Genomic DNA, 12,983 nt, shown 5'->3' with positions numbered 1-12,983 from the left:
TAGCGGGGTTGGGATGTCGTCATGTGATGTGAGTATCCTTGATTTTGGGTTGGCAGAGTCCAGACTCCAGCTCCAACTGAACTTGGGATTGTACCAGGTAATCCGGGTACCCAGTAGTAGTCTTACTGTAACCAGTGAAATAAAAGAACGATTTCACATGGTCCGCACTGGTCCAGAGAGAAGAGCTGGAAGGTCTTGACCCTGGCCTCATGCGATTTTTAGTCCTCCTAAAATGAAAAAAAAACCCCACTCTCTTAAAAAATCGGTGACATGTCTTGTGATTAGCAAGAGCCAACATCCAGAAAAATCTGAGCAGTGCCCACAGAATCACTTGGCAAGGATCAGCTGATGATTGTCATTTAAGTCCCTCGAATGTCAAGAGTCTGGGTTGTTCCGATTAAAGTCAGGGAGACGTTAAACGTGCTGTTATTTTGGCTGGATCTGTGCCCTTATTTTTTGTGATACCCACGCCCGGCTCTTCAAGAAATTCAGACGAGTTTCCATGTGAGTCCCAGCTGTGCTCCATCCAGGCAGAGCCTGACATATGCTCTTTGGGTTGGTGTGATCTGATGCGCAGGATAAACTGATGTGTTGTGTAAGGCAATCCCACCGGGTTAGATACATTTTTGGACTTAGGTGAGTTCACCTTTTGATGAGATCAGGCTTTGGGGGAGGGGGGGGGGATGACGACTGGAAGAACGAGAGGAGTTCTGTCCAATTCTCACCGAGTAGAACTGAGGCCGAGAGTTCTGGCTTTCTATGCGGTTGTGCTTTCAGGTTTAACACATGCACCCCACCTCGGGTTTTGGAAAACGTCAGGCTGTTCAGCCCAAACCTTCTTTTCCCCCATATTGTCTCTAAGGTGCCCTTCCGAGATAGCCTGCAGGCACACGACGATCTGTCTCTCGGCCCTCTCGGGGCTTCCTCCTGGGCTTCCTCCCGCACGTTGCATGTGAAAAAGGTCTGCTTATTTCCCTCTTGCTTAACAGCTCCGTCCTGATACGGAGCGGGAAATGTCAGAACACACGGCTGTCTGTGTTCGATCAAAAAAAGTACACTGGGTTATTTCCTAGGTTTTGCCCAGCCTTCCTTTTCCGCACCTTGGCAAGCGTGTTCCTTGAAAGCGTTCTTTGTGCCATCGGTCTCTGGAAAACAAGGGGTGATTCACCGAAGGTGCCCTGAAAATACACCTCTTGCGTGAGATACGTGTGCGAGAGGGACCTCCGGACATCCTAGCGTCCCCGTGGTGGCCGGCGAAAGAGAGCGGGAAGGACTACGACCAGCCACCAGTTTATTGCCCTTGGCGGGCGAGGGAACAGTTCGTATTTTTCAGAGCTTCCCACCTCTCGTTTCGCCTAGGTAGCAGGGGAGGCGGGCGTACTCCCCAGAGGAGGATCTTTCCTTCTTTGAAACTACCCAGCTACGGCGTCCAAATCCTAGGTGCTCGTCCAGGGCCACTGGTTAGGAAGAGGGTGCCTTCCAAGGGACCCTCCAGGGCCCTTCCTTCACTCCCGTGGACCGCCCCGGCGCAGCTGCGCCTGCCGCCCGTCTGTTTTCCGAGGCTCCCCCGGCACTAGAGCGCTGCTTTCCTCTCTCCTGTGTGTGCGAAGGCGTGTGAGATGGCTCAGAAGCAAGTCTATCACTTGACGGCTTCAGCCTCCAGGGTCGATCTGCATAGGGGAACGGGTGATGTCAGGTCTAACACAGAAGGAAGCTCTTCCAAATCTATTTTTGCAGCGGACTCAGCTTACCAGAAACGACTTTTTGTACCTGCCTGTGAGAATACCCATCCTCTCATATCTTCTGCCCCTTTGTACGACAACACCTACATCGCTATGAACAATAAGGCTCCCCCCGCCGCCCGCCCGTGATGGGGCTATGAGGAACAAAAGCAACAACTACCCCTCCTGGCGGTGTTTTCTCTGGAAGGACTGAGCCTGTATGGGGAAGTGGGATGAAAGATAGCTGTGAATGATGTTCGAAGAAGTTCGCCTTTCGCCAAGCCCCGTCTGTGCCTGCCCTGCTACCCTCTCTTTCCAGTCGCTCGCATTGACGCTGCAGGGCCTTGAGAGCTGCGCCCCCTGGCGTTCTGCCCCGAACACACGCCGGCCTCTTCTTTGCAGGTGCAGATTTCTTTCCAGGGACCGTTTGTCCCAGACGCACAGCTGTGGGAAACTGCAAGAGACACTTGCCAGCACATGGCGCGAAAGTGCATCTCTTTTCGTCCCCACCCGAAGCTTTGCCATTGACTTCAAAGGAAACAATCTCCCACCTTAAACTTGTATTTGGATAAAATAATAGGAATAATAAAAAAAGGAGGGAGAAGATCAGGTGACAAAGCACAGATGTTTGAACAATAGGGTAGAAAATCACTTCTTATCCTCCCTAGAAATAAATTGGACAATGTAAGTTGGGCAATATATTAACTTCAAAGGCAGATTTCACCAGTCACTTGACTTCGGAGAGCCGAGGTGCAATCTTAAAATGTGGCCAGGATCTTGTTGCTACATCTGCATTCTTTAGGGAACTAAATAAATAGCCATAGTGATGTCCCTACAAAGCAAACTGTGGGGATATGATAATGTATTGCTCATTATATATTATTCTGCTGGTGTTTTTCAAGCTACTCTGTCTCCTTGCCAATAATTAAATTAGTCAGTTGCAACATTGTCTTGGTCTCCTTGGAGAGTTTCCTTTCAGCTTTGCTCAAGAACTGGTGCATGACAGAATGTTGGGATCTGGGATGGGGTCAGTGGCCAGTTCACTACCCCACATAGGACATAAAGGGGCCAATATGTTTCACGGGCTCCTAACTTCATTTTAGGAGTTTTCATAGGCAAAAGACACCAGGTGTGTGAGAGAGAGCCAAGATGTGAGTACAAAATTGAAGGAGAACTGCAGCTGCATTTTTTATTCTAAGTCACTGCGTAGATGTCCCAGATTGTTACTCAGCTTTTAATAACTAGAATTCCAAAAACAATTCAGGGCATGCTGTCCCTGAGTTTTCAGAGAACTGTTTGAAAAGCAGACCCCATACCTTTATGATATGCCACAAACTGCCATTGAAACTTTTCAGTTTCAGATTTTTGTGAATCCTGACTGAAAATACTGGAACAGTCAAACCACAACCAGTAGAATAACAGGAAAACTTCACTGACCACAGGACTATGAAATGGTGATACGCATGGTCAAGATGTCCTCATCTAGTGGCAGTCAGTACACAGAAGGATCTAAGAAGAACACAGTCTGCATTCATGGTGGTTTTGAATTCCTAAAAATGAACTTCAAGCTGTCAGATTTTGATGCTGTTCCAATAGATCAGGGTAACAATAATCATCTGAGTAGCTAAAATGAATTAGCTAAAACAAAAATTAGGAAAAAGATGTTCTCTCTCTTTGCAAGGGTATTTCCCTTTGTAGGCACACCTATTCCAAAATACAGATACTGGAAAAGTACAGGTCTGTACTTTCAGAGATTAAATATATATATATATATATATCTATATCTATATATCTATATATATATATCTATATCTATATATATATATATCTATATATATCTATATCTATATATATCTATATCTATATCTATATATATATATATATATATATATATATATATATATATATATATATATATATATATATATATCTATATATATATCTATATCTATATATATATATATATATATATATATATATATATATATATATATCTATATATCTATATCTATATATATATAATTTTAACTGATTGGAAGGAAAAAAATGTGGGCATCATTCAAATTCCAGTGAGGTAGCCATAGTAGTTTGCTAAAGCCAAAACAATCAAGAATCTTGTGATCCCTTAAAATATTAGCCAAAGAGGGCACTATATTTTGTGGGCTAGAGTCCATTTTGTCATTTGTTTCATGCATCATATGAAGTGAGCTATAGCTCATGAAAGCTTATTTTTCAATACTTTTGTAAGCTTTTAAGGTGTCACAAGACTCTTTTTTTGTTTGAAACTCATTCTAAATATTTTGGAGTTAAGGCTGATAAAAATCAGTTGCTTGCAATGTCAACTGAATTACTCACCATTAGATCTTCGCTGTCTCCACTGAAATTAAGCACAGATAAGGACCTCAGTGTTTGTTTGTTTTTTAAAAAAATTGTACATAGCAGAAAGAATGACAACGTGTTTTATTATAACTTTTAAAGATTAACACACTACACTATTTAGTCTTTGCCAAAAAAAACCCCATTCACTTCCTCAGAGTGTAGACCTACAAAGATAATGTCCAAATATGGCATCTCATTGTCACAAATGTGCATCATTTAGCCCAAAAAATCCAGGGGTACTCAGTATGTGCAGATATTCTCCCACTGTGAATACACAGAAAAGATCAATATTTTGTGTGGCAAACAGCTACCATCTGAACAAAAAGTTACTGAACTTTAACAGACACCAGATACATTGTTCCTCCTTTTATGTACTTAAATTTGCAATTACTTTTTTTGGAAATTGGGATGCACATATGTGTGTGTGGTTGTGTGTGAGAGTTTTTCCTGACCTTTTGTATACACGTCAGTGTCCTGTCCACATGCATTGCTGAAACAGTCATAGGGCAATCCACATGATACAAGTGATGTCAGCATGGATTTCTTGCTTTTTCTTCTAACATTTTGGAATGCAAAAAATCTAAATGGGAGCACAATTACATTCCTATGTAGTGCATTCCAAGTTTTACATAGGTTGAAGAGCAGAAAGAAGGTAGCAAAATATTATTTCATTTGATTATAGTATATCTTAGTTTCATAAGTATGGAACAGAGACTTCAGAGAGGAAGGAAAGAAGTGATGGCTCCTTCTACTTTCCATTCAAATTGTTTCTGCCCTTACTCCCTCTCTTGCTTCATCACATTTTTTTTCTTTCATCACTCCCCTCCCCAGTTTGTTCCACTGTGGGACCCTCTACCTTTATTGCTGTTGCCACTCCTACCACCTTCTCATCCCACCCTTCTTTTTCCTTCTCATTTTGCATCTCCTCTCCTACTCATTCCATTTCTCCCCTTCCCCTGAGAAAGCCCTCTGAAAGGGCTAGTATTGGCTTAATTGTTGGATCAGAACTTGAGAGAGCCAGGTAAAAGTTCCATTCCACCTTTAATCTCACTGGCAGAGCTTCAGCGGTACACAGGATGTCTTCCCTTCATTGCAGAAAGATCAGGATAAAAATTCAATGATCAGAACCTCACACCCATCAGGTGAATGAACAGTGTGTTTGGCGATTAATTTCTTTTACATATTTTATTGAAACAACAGTATGCCCCCTTTCCTCCTCATGATGGGCTCAAAGAGGAGAAAGAGTGGAGAAGAATGATCTACTTAGAAGCAGAAGAAGAGTTTGGATTTATACCCCACCGCTTTTTCCTCTCATCTGTAAGGAGACTCAAACTTTTTACAAACGTATAAGGCTTACAAACTTTTTACCTTCCTCTCCCTACAATAGACATCTTGTGAGGTAGATAGGGCTGAGAGAGTTTCAAAGAACTGTGACTAGTCCAGGGTCACTCAGCAGGAATGTAGGTGTGGGGAAACAAATCTGATTCACCAGATAAGACTCTGCTGCTCATGTGGAGGAGTGGAGATCAAACCCATTTCTCCAGATAAGGTGTTTTCCCTGCAAACCCAGAACTACCTTTCAGATGAAGAGCATTTCTCTTCTTGACTTTTGTTTCTTTATTATACTCTAGAGCAGGGGTCTTCAAACTATGGCCCTCCAGATGTTCATGGACTACAATTCCCATCAGCCCCTGCCAGCATGGCCAAGTGGTAGGACTCATGGGAATTGTAGTCTATGAACATCTGGAGGGCCATAGTTTGAAGACCCCTGCTCTAGAGTGATACAGATACATTTACAAAGAGATAATTGGTTACAATATAAATGAGATTAATCAAGATAAGAGAATGAGGTGCACATAGTTCAATTATATTGCTAGGAGGTGTGCCCCTGGATGGAAAACTTTGTAGCAATCTGACACAGTGTGTAACAGACTTCCTTCTGTGATACACCTCTGAAGATGCCAGCCACAGATGCAGGCCAAACGTTAGGAACAAGATCCACCAGACCACGGCCACACAGCCCGGAAAACCCACAACAACCAGTTTGTAGGAATCTGTTGTTTGCTCCTAGAGCTTAATAGCAGACAGCAGGACACAAATGTGACAAATCAATAGAAAGCTGAGGAAGACACATACAAGTGTAACTGTGTAGATGCTCTCCACTGATAGCAAGAATATAGTTTTTAAGTATTTGCCACTTTTATTAATTGCAAAGATACCATGCTAGTACAATTGCACTTTAAAATACTGTAGGTAAATTGTCACCCCTAAATCAGATGAATTTGTCCTTGGATGAGATTAAATTGACCATTCTGGATTTCCCAGAGGTATAGCTAGGGCAGGGGTAGGGAACCTTTAACACTCAAAGAGCCATTTGGACCCGTTTTCCACGGGAAAAGAAAACACTTGGAGCCGCAAATAATTTTTGACATTTAAAATAAGAATAACACTATATATAGAGGGGGTTTTACCTTTTACTCCGCTCATTCTGAGAAGTGCATGGATCGCTGACCCTGCCCCATGCCTACCAGGGTGGGCAAGGATGAAGCGGTGGCTCAGGCCTCGCCCGACGCTGAAGCACCCACCTACATCCAACAGAGGCGGAGAAGCCTGCGGTAGCATGGTAGGCCCGACCGTGGGCAGTTGGTGCGCCCGCCCAGCTGCCTGCAAGGCGGGCAAGGATGGGGCTGGCTACTCGGCTTGTGGAGCCACAGTGCAAGGGCAGAAGAGCCGCATGCGGCTCTCGAGCCGCAGGTTCCCTACCCCTGAGCTAGGGAAAATGGAGCCTAGGGCAAAATCTGAGTTTTGTGCCCACTCTGATTTATGGGCAGCCACCCTCCTCCACCACGACCAAAGGCCACCCACCCCCACTATAACGAAAGAACAATTTTCTGCACCAGGTCATCTCAAAGCCACCATCACATTACATAACGTATCTCAACTCACAAATCTGTACACAGCAATGGGCCATGGCACACAGCAAAGATAAAAAATTTTGACAATATTTTCAAAATGCTTTCAAAATGTTTAACAACTGTTATAACACTTAAAATATTTTTGTTTCTTTATTATACTCTAGAGCAGGGGTCTTCAAACTACAAAGTCATACGACTTAAAATGCTTTCAAAATGTTTTATTATTGCTGTGAATAATGTTTCATTGCCCTCCACTCATTCTTTTGCATTTCTTTCAAGCATTGCCAGAAATAATAGCCAATTTGGATCAAACCTGCCCAAATAAGCCACAGTACAAACAAGCCTGAATTTCCATCTCTTCCTCTGAATGCCTATTTCACACTTGTATCTACAAGAACTCCAAGCACTGCAGATTCATCTTCTAATTGCTAAGGGTGCAGTCTAAATTATTTGTAATTCCAGGAGATCTCCAGCCACCACCTGGAGGTTGGAACAACATGACTTGCACTCCTTAGCTAACTATTATGTATCTGAAATTCATTCCACTATCTGTAGTGAAAAACCACATCATGCACTTATTTTGACAGGCACGGTATCACAAAATTATATGCCAAAAGCTATACCAAAAACAAAATAGCCACAGGGAACTAAAATAGCAAGGGGGAAGACTGGAAGGTTTAAAGATAGATCTTTTTCACGTGGAATCAAGTATGCAACACTTACATCACATACATGTATATGCATACATTTTTTAACTATATGGCTTATGCATAATATTAAAAAGCTACTAACTAAAACTTTGCAGGTTCAATTGTTCAAGTTTCATGGCTGGATGCATTCTAGCATTTATGAGCTTATTTTGTAAACTCGTCAGATTCTGAATCTCTAAAGTTCATGCTGCCTGCGTGCTGTTTGCACTATTCAGTTTTATAGTACTAAACCATTACCTATAAAGGGATTATTTTCATATTCAATGCATTAAAGATCTCGTGCATATACAATTCACAGATAACATACTGTGTTTATGCTGGAAGATAACAGGTAAAAGCCACAAACTAGCTTTTGTTTTGATTAGCCCCCTCGAGAAGCCTCTGTAAAACTGTCAGGATAAGGTTGAGACCCTGGAACATATCATGTATTCTTGTCCAAGGTATGCATTACCTAGACTTTCATTACTTGCCCCAGCACTAGGGAATGAAATAGGTTGTTTTGAGAGTATAAAGACTATACACCTGCTGAATAACAGTGACAGTGGGATAACTTGAAAAACAGCTGAATTTTTGTTAGAGGTGATCAAGACAAGATCATAAGGGAAGCTCATTCACCTCTTCATTTCCAGCCTAATGTGATTTGTCCTGGTTTCAAGTTTTCCTTTGAAAGCTGTGTAGATTTTTTTTCCTGCTCTGTTTTGTACTCTGTTTTGTACTTTGTTTTATTTCTTGCGGGTATGCCTAATAAAGGTCAGTTGAAGTTGAGTGCTGGTTCTGCCTTTGAAACTACATCTACCTACATGATTTAAGATCAAAATGGAGCCAAATCCTGTAGACAGTTGTGGATCACGCAGTTCATTTCTGGATATTCTCTGTGAGAACCCTGTTCCCACAGAGTTTGGCCCTGTTTGGACACTGCTGTGTTTAGATGGTTGGTGGCCTTGGTGATCTGGCCAATGGAAGGTAAACTGTATGTATAGAGCAGTGGTGGCAAACCTATGGCTGGGTGCCAGAGGTGGCACTCAGAGCCCTCTCTGTGGGCACACGCTAACAGAGTTCGTCATGTGGGGGGAAATTGCCCCCCCCCCCACATCTAGGCTGGCCTGGGCCGCTGTGCTCAATTATTAGCATTAAACCTAAAACCTAGTTTTGGGAAAGCAGTGTAGGTAACCCTGTTAAGCGCTGTTAAACCCCACTGATTTTCACGCAAAGAACTACAGTGCGATCTTTTACCTGGGAGTAAGCTCGGTTGCTGGCAATGGGGCTTGCTTCTGAGTAAACCCTCCTAGGGTCGTGATTCACCCATTCAAAGAGTTGTACGGTTGCTTCAAAGCAAAGCCACCAACTACCACCAAGCTTACTCCCGAGTAACGCATGCCTTGGAGCCAACTGTTTTTTCTAAACTAAAACTTTAGTATTCAGGTTAAATTGCTGTGTTGGCACTTTGCAATAAATACGTGGGCTTTGGGTTTCAATTTGGGCACTCGGTCTCGAAAAGGTTCACCATCACTGGTATAGAGAGATGGGGCTCACCTTGGACAGTTAGTTGTAATTGGTAGCTATCTGGGCCAAAAAAAAATCATATCGACTCAAATTGATTAGCACATTCACTTTCCAGTTTCTGCTGAGTAGTAGTGATATGTAGTGGGATACATGTTTTTGAATGGGTTCATCATTTGTTCATTGTCTAACCAATATAACCTGACATACCCAATATGTGAGTTTAGTCTAGCATGTGTGGGTTGAGCAGAAAGACACAGTTAACTAACTCATAAGTATGTGATCTACTTATGGTCCAATCCAGAGGTGGGCCTCCAAATTAACTCTTGGATGCGATGCAGGCCCACTCTGATAGATTTGCCCTCTTTTGGGGCACTTACCCTGGCAGAGGGGCAAAAATGCCAACGGGCAGATGCTGCGGTGCTCTAGGATGCCTGAACACAGTGCTAGGCACTTGCGGCCGGTGGCTCCATCAGTGCAGTAGGGGCAGACCAAAAGCATTCCCAGGGGTGAAGCTGAATATAGTGGGCTTCCACCTGGTTGTGGCCTGAGCCACAAAATGGTTGCATAATTCCATTCAGCCCTATGGAGGGCCTTCAGGTGGCCTTTGTTTCTTTTTTGCTGCACCCCTGCAGTGCCTGAAAGCCCTCTGGAAACGGCCTGGCAGCCAAACCATTCTTGGCTGCAGCAGCCTCTGGATTGGGCTGCCCTTTCTCCTGAGCAAAGTGACAATCCAAACTCCACCTTGTGGTAGAAGGTCTATTATTTATTAAATGTGAAAACTACTTTGAGAATATGTTGTTTAGTCAGGGATCAAGTATTTTTACTGCTCTGATATTAATCTTTTGTGACCTAGAACCTTGATACATGGCGAATGACCTCTCTCTATATCAACCCACATGCCAATTTATATCAACCTATCTGATGACGCTGACCCCGCCCTTATCACCAAGAGTCCTCCTTGTGACTATAACTTACTCATTTTCACTGATAGTCCCTAAAATATGGAAAGAGGCACATAAAATGACCTTCTTCCTTCTGCAAACGCTGCAAGAATAGACTTGGTAGCCTTTAATGTTGAATTTAGCTATTGCAATGGGCAGTTCTGAACTTTGGTTCTTCATGATGGAATCACAGTATAGCTGTTGTTGATGTTGGTTAAGCTTTTGATTCTATTTTAATTAGATGTTTAACTTTGTTATTGTTAGCCACTGGCCAAAATGAAAAGAAGGATAGAAGTTTTTTTAATAAATGCATAAAAATGTAAATAAAATTACTTAGCACTGCTGGAAACATCAGGTTTTGTTTTTCTTTGGAATGTATTTGAACTTAACCCAAATATAAATCACAGGTGCAGCTATGACACGTTGATGGAGAAACTCCTGCACTGCATCTTAGGATTTTCATGCACAAATATGAACTGCAAAACCATGGCACTTTAATGTTCTTTATAGAATTTATGTTTGTTATCAGCACATTTAATAATCCAACAGGATTTACTGAAGAGAATGTTAAGAAGATGATATTTGATTCATATCAGCTCTATGGGTCAAATGGAGAAAAACCATCCAGGTTGTCTGTGCGCGCGTGCGCACACACACACACACACTGCCATACACACACTTAGCAACAGTAAACATTTACTTGAATGCTCATCAGAGTTACAGATACCAGCATCTGCAAGTATTTTATGACTTTTAGTGCCTTTCCTTCATGGCATTGTCATTTCATTCTTCAAGTTTCGCTACATAATTGTTCAACTCAGTTGAACCAAATTCCACCTTAATACTTATAAACATATTTATTTATTTATTTATTTATTTATTTATTTATTTATTGTTGCATTTTTATACCGCCCTCCCCCGGAGGGCTCAGGACATCATAACTTGATGTCAGTAGGATGATTAGAATATAGGCAGAACAATCCCGAAGCTGAAACAGCTGGCAATTGACTTAGAAGGAGGCCTGTTTGTCACTTCCCTATGGACATTCTGCAACACACATTCCTCCACTAGGCACAAATGGCACAGTAAGTATGTTGGAGGCCATAGCAACCCTAGCAACACCCAAAATCATTCAGTGTCAGCCAATGAGGCCCCCATTAGTGCAAATAGGTGCATCCAATCAATGCTCACTGATCCAGCCCTTGCCCCTCAATACCATTCCCCTTGATGGAGAGCCAGATGACATGGAGGTAAGACCCAGCAACAGCACACCCCAACAGAGGACTACACAAACAAACAGCCCATAGGCGATGGGTACCTATGTGCCTAACAGGACACCCATCCCTTCTCTAGCAAGGATCTTCATTGGCAACAAAACTGGAGAGACAGACTGGGCTATAACTAGCAGATCATGCATCTGTGTGAGGTGGACTTGTTGGTCAGAACGCAGGATGCTCTAGGAGCCAAGATGGAGCTGGCACTAAGTAGAGTGTCAGGAACTACACTAGTTTTGTTCCCAGATATCTCTGTTGGATAACCATCTGCAAAGATGCTAAACAGAACTTGCTCAGATGAGCAAAGCTGTCATGATGGTGCATGGTAGGGGAGGTGGTCTTGCAAACATGGAGGTCCAAGGCCATGAATTACTTCACTTGTGGCAGCCAATACCTTAAATTGAGCTCAGTGACTGATGGAGAGCCAGTGGAACAACTGTAGAATGGGAGTAATATGCATGTTCCATCTCGCTCCCTATAATAGCCGAGCCATGGCATTCTGCACCAGCTGGAGTTTCTGAATTGATTTGGAGGGAACACCAATGTTTAGTGCATTACAATTGTCCAGTCTGGGTGTCACTGTGGTATGACTCCAGGTGGCCAGATCAACTGTATTAAGGTAAGGGGCCAGTCATCTCATGACTAGGCCAGTGGTGGCAAACCTTTGGCACTCCAGATGTTATGGACTACAATTCCCATCAGCCCCTGCCAGCATGGCCAATTGGCCATGCTGGCAGGGGATGATGAGAATTGTAGTCCATAAACATCTGGAGTGCCAAAGGTTCGCCATCACGGAGCTAGGCTGTGTTGCAAGAAAGCTTTTTTTGCAGGTACATTAATCTTCTTCTCCAGCAACAACACTGAGTCTTGTATAACTCCAAGACTCTTAACTAAGTCAACACAGCATCAAAAGTGGGGAGCATGATGTCCTTCAAGGGGAGCATGATGTCCTTCCCAACTAACATCTGTCCTTTCAGAGTTTGGTTTCAGTTGGTTTGTTCTGAGGCAACTTACCACAGCAGCCAGGAAGTGATTTAGGACCTCTACTGAAAATATTTTAACCTGCTTCTCCCTGGTCAGACCTGAACTTAAGTACACTGCACTGCATTGCACTGTCTTTCAGGTATAAGATATGCTACATAAAGAACAAAGACAGTTCAGACAATTTACAGTCTAACACCTCAATCTGAAACACTGTAAATCAAATCACTGTGAACCACAACTGTTTTAAGGCTGAGATGAAGAGATAGGAATAAGAAAGGGAAAAGTTTGAGAATTTGTAAAATCAAGGCAGTCTCTATGCACAATTATTGGAAGTAAAGCCACTGAACTCAATGGGACTTACATCTGAGTAAACATAGAATTACTCTCAAAAGATGAGAAAAGCCCCATCTTCATCTTCAGTCTTCCATCCTCAATGATTTGAGGAATGGGATAAAAGGTGAGAAATTGCATCAATGGTTACTCTAGGAATTTGCCCAAACTCTATGGTAAGGATTTATAGAAAATTAAAGAATTTGATAGCATTACCAGGAAGTGA

At 42.6% G+C, this 12,983-nt stretch overlaps 1 protein-coding gene across 1 annotated transcript in view; it reads left to right on the top strand.

The window, feature by feature from the left end:
* RSPO3 (R-spondin 3) overlaps positions 1–12,983 on the top strand; it is a 56,539-nt gene that overhangs the window by 752 nt on the left and 42,804 nt on the right. The window lies entirely within an intron of this gene.

This window comes from Sphaerodactylus townsendi, linkage group LG01 (assembly GCF_021028975.2).
Source record: "Sphaerodactylus townsendi isolate TG3544 linkage group LG01, MPM_Stown_v2.3, whole genome shotgun sequence".
Taxonomy (NCBI): Eukaryota; Metazoa; Chordata; class Lepidosauria; order Squamata; family Sphaerodactylidae; genus Sphaerodactylus; species Sphaerodactylus townsendi.
Note: the sequence above shows the minus strand (reverse complement) of the source record. Positions and strands in the feature narration are given on the sequence as shown.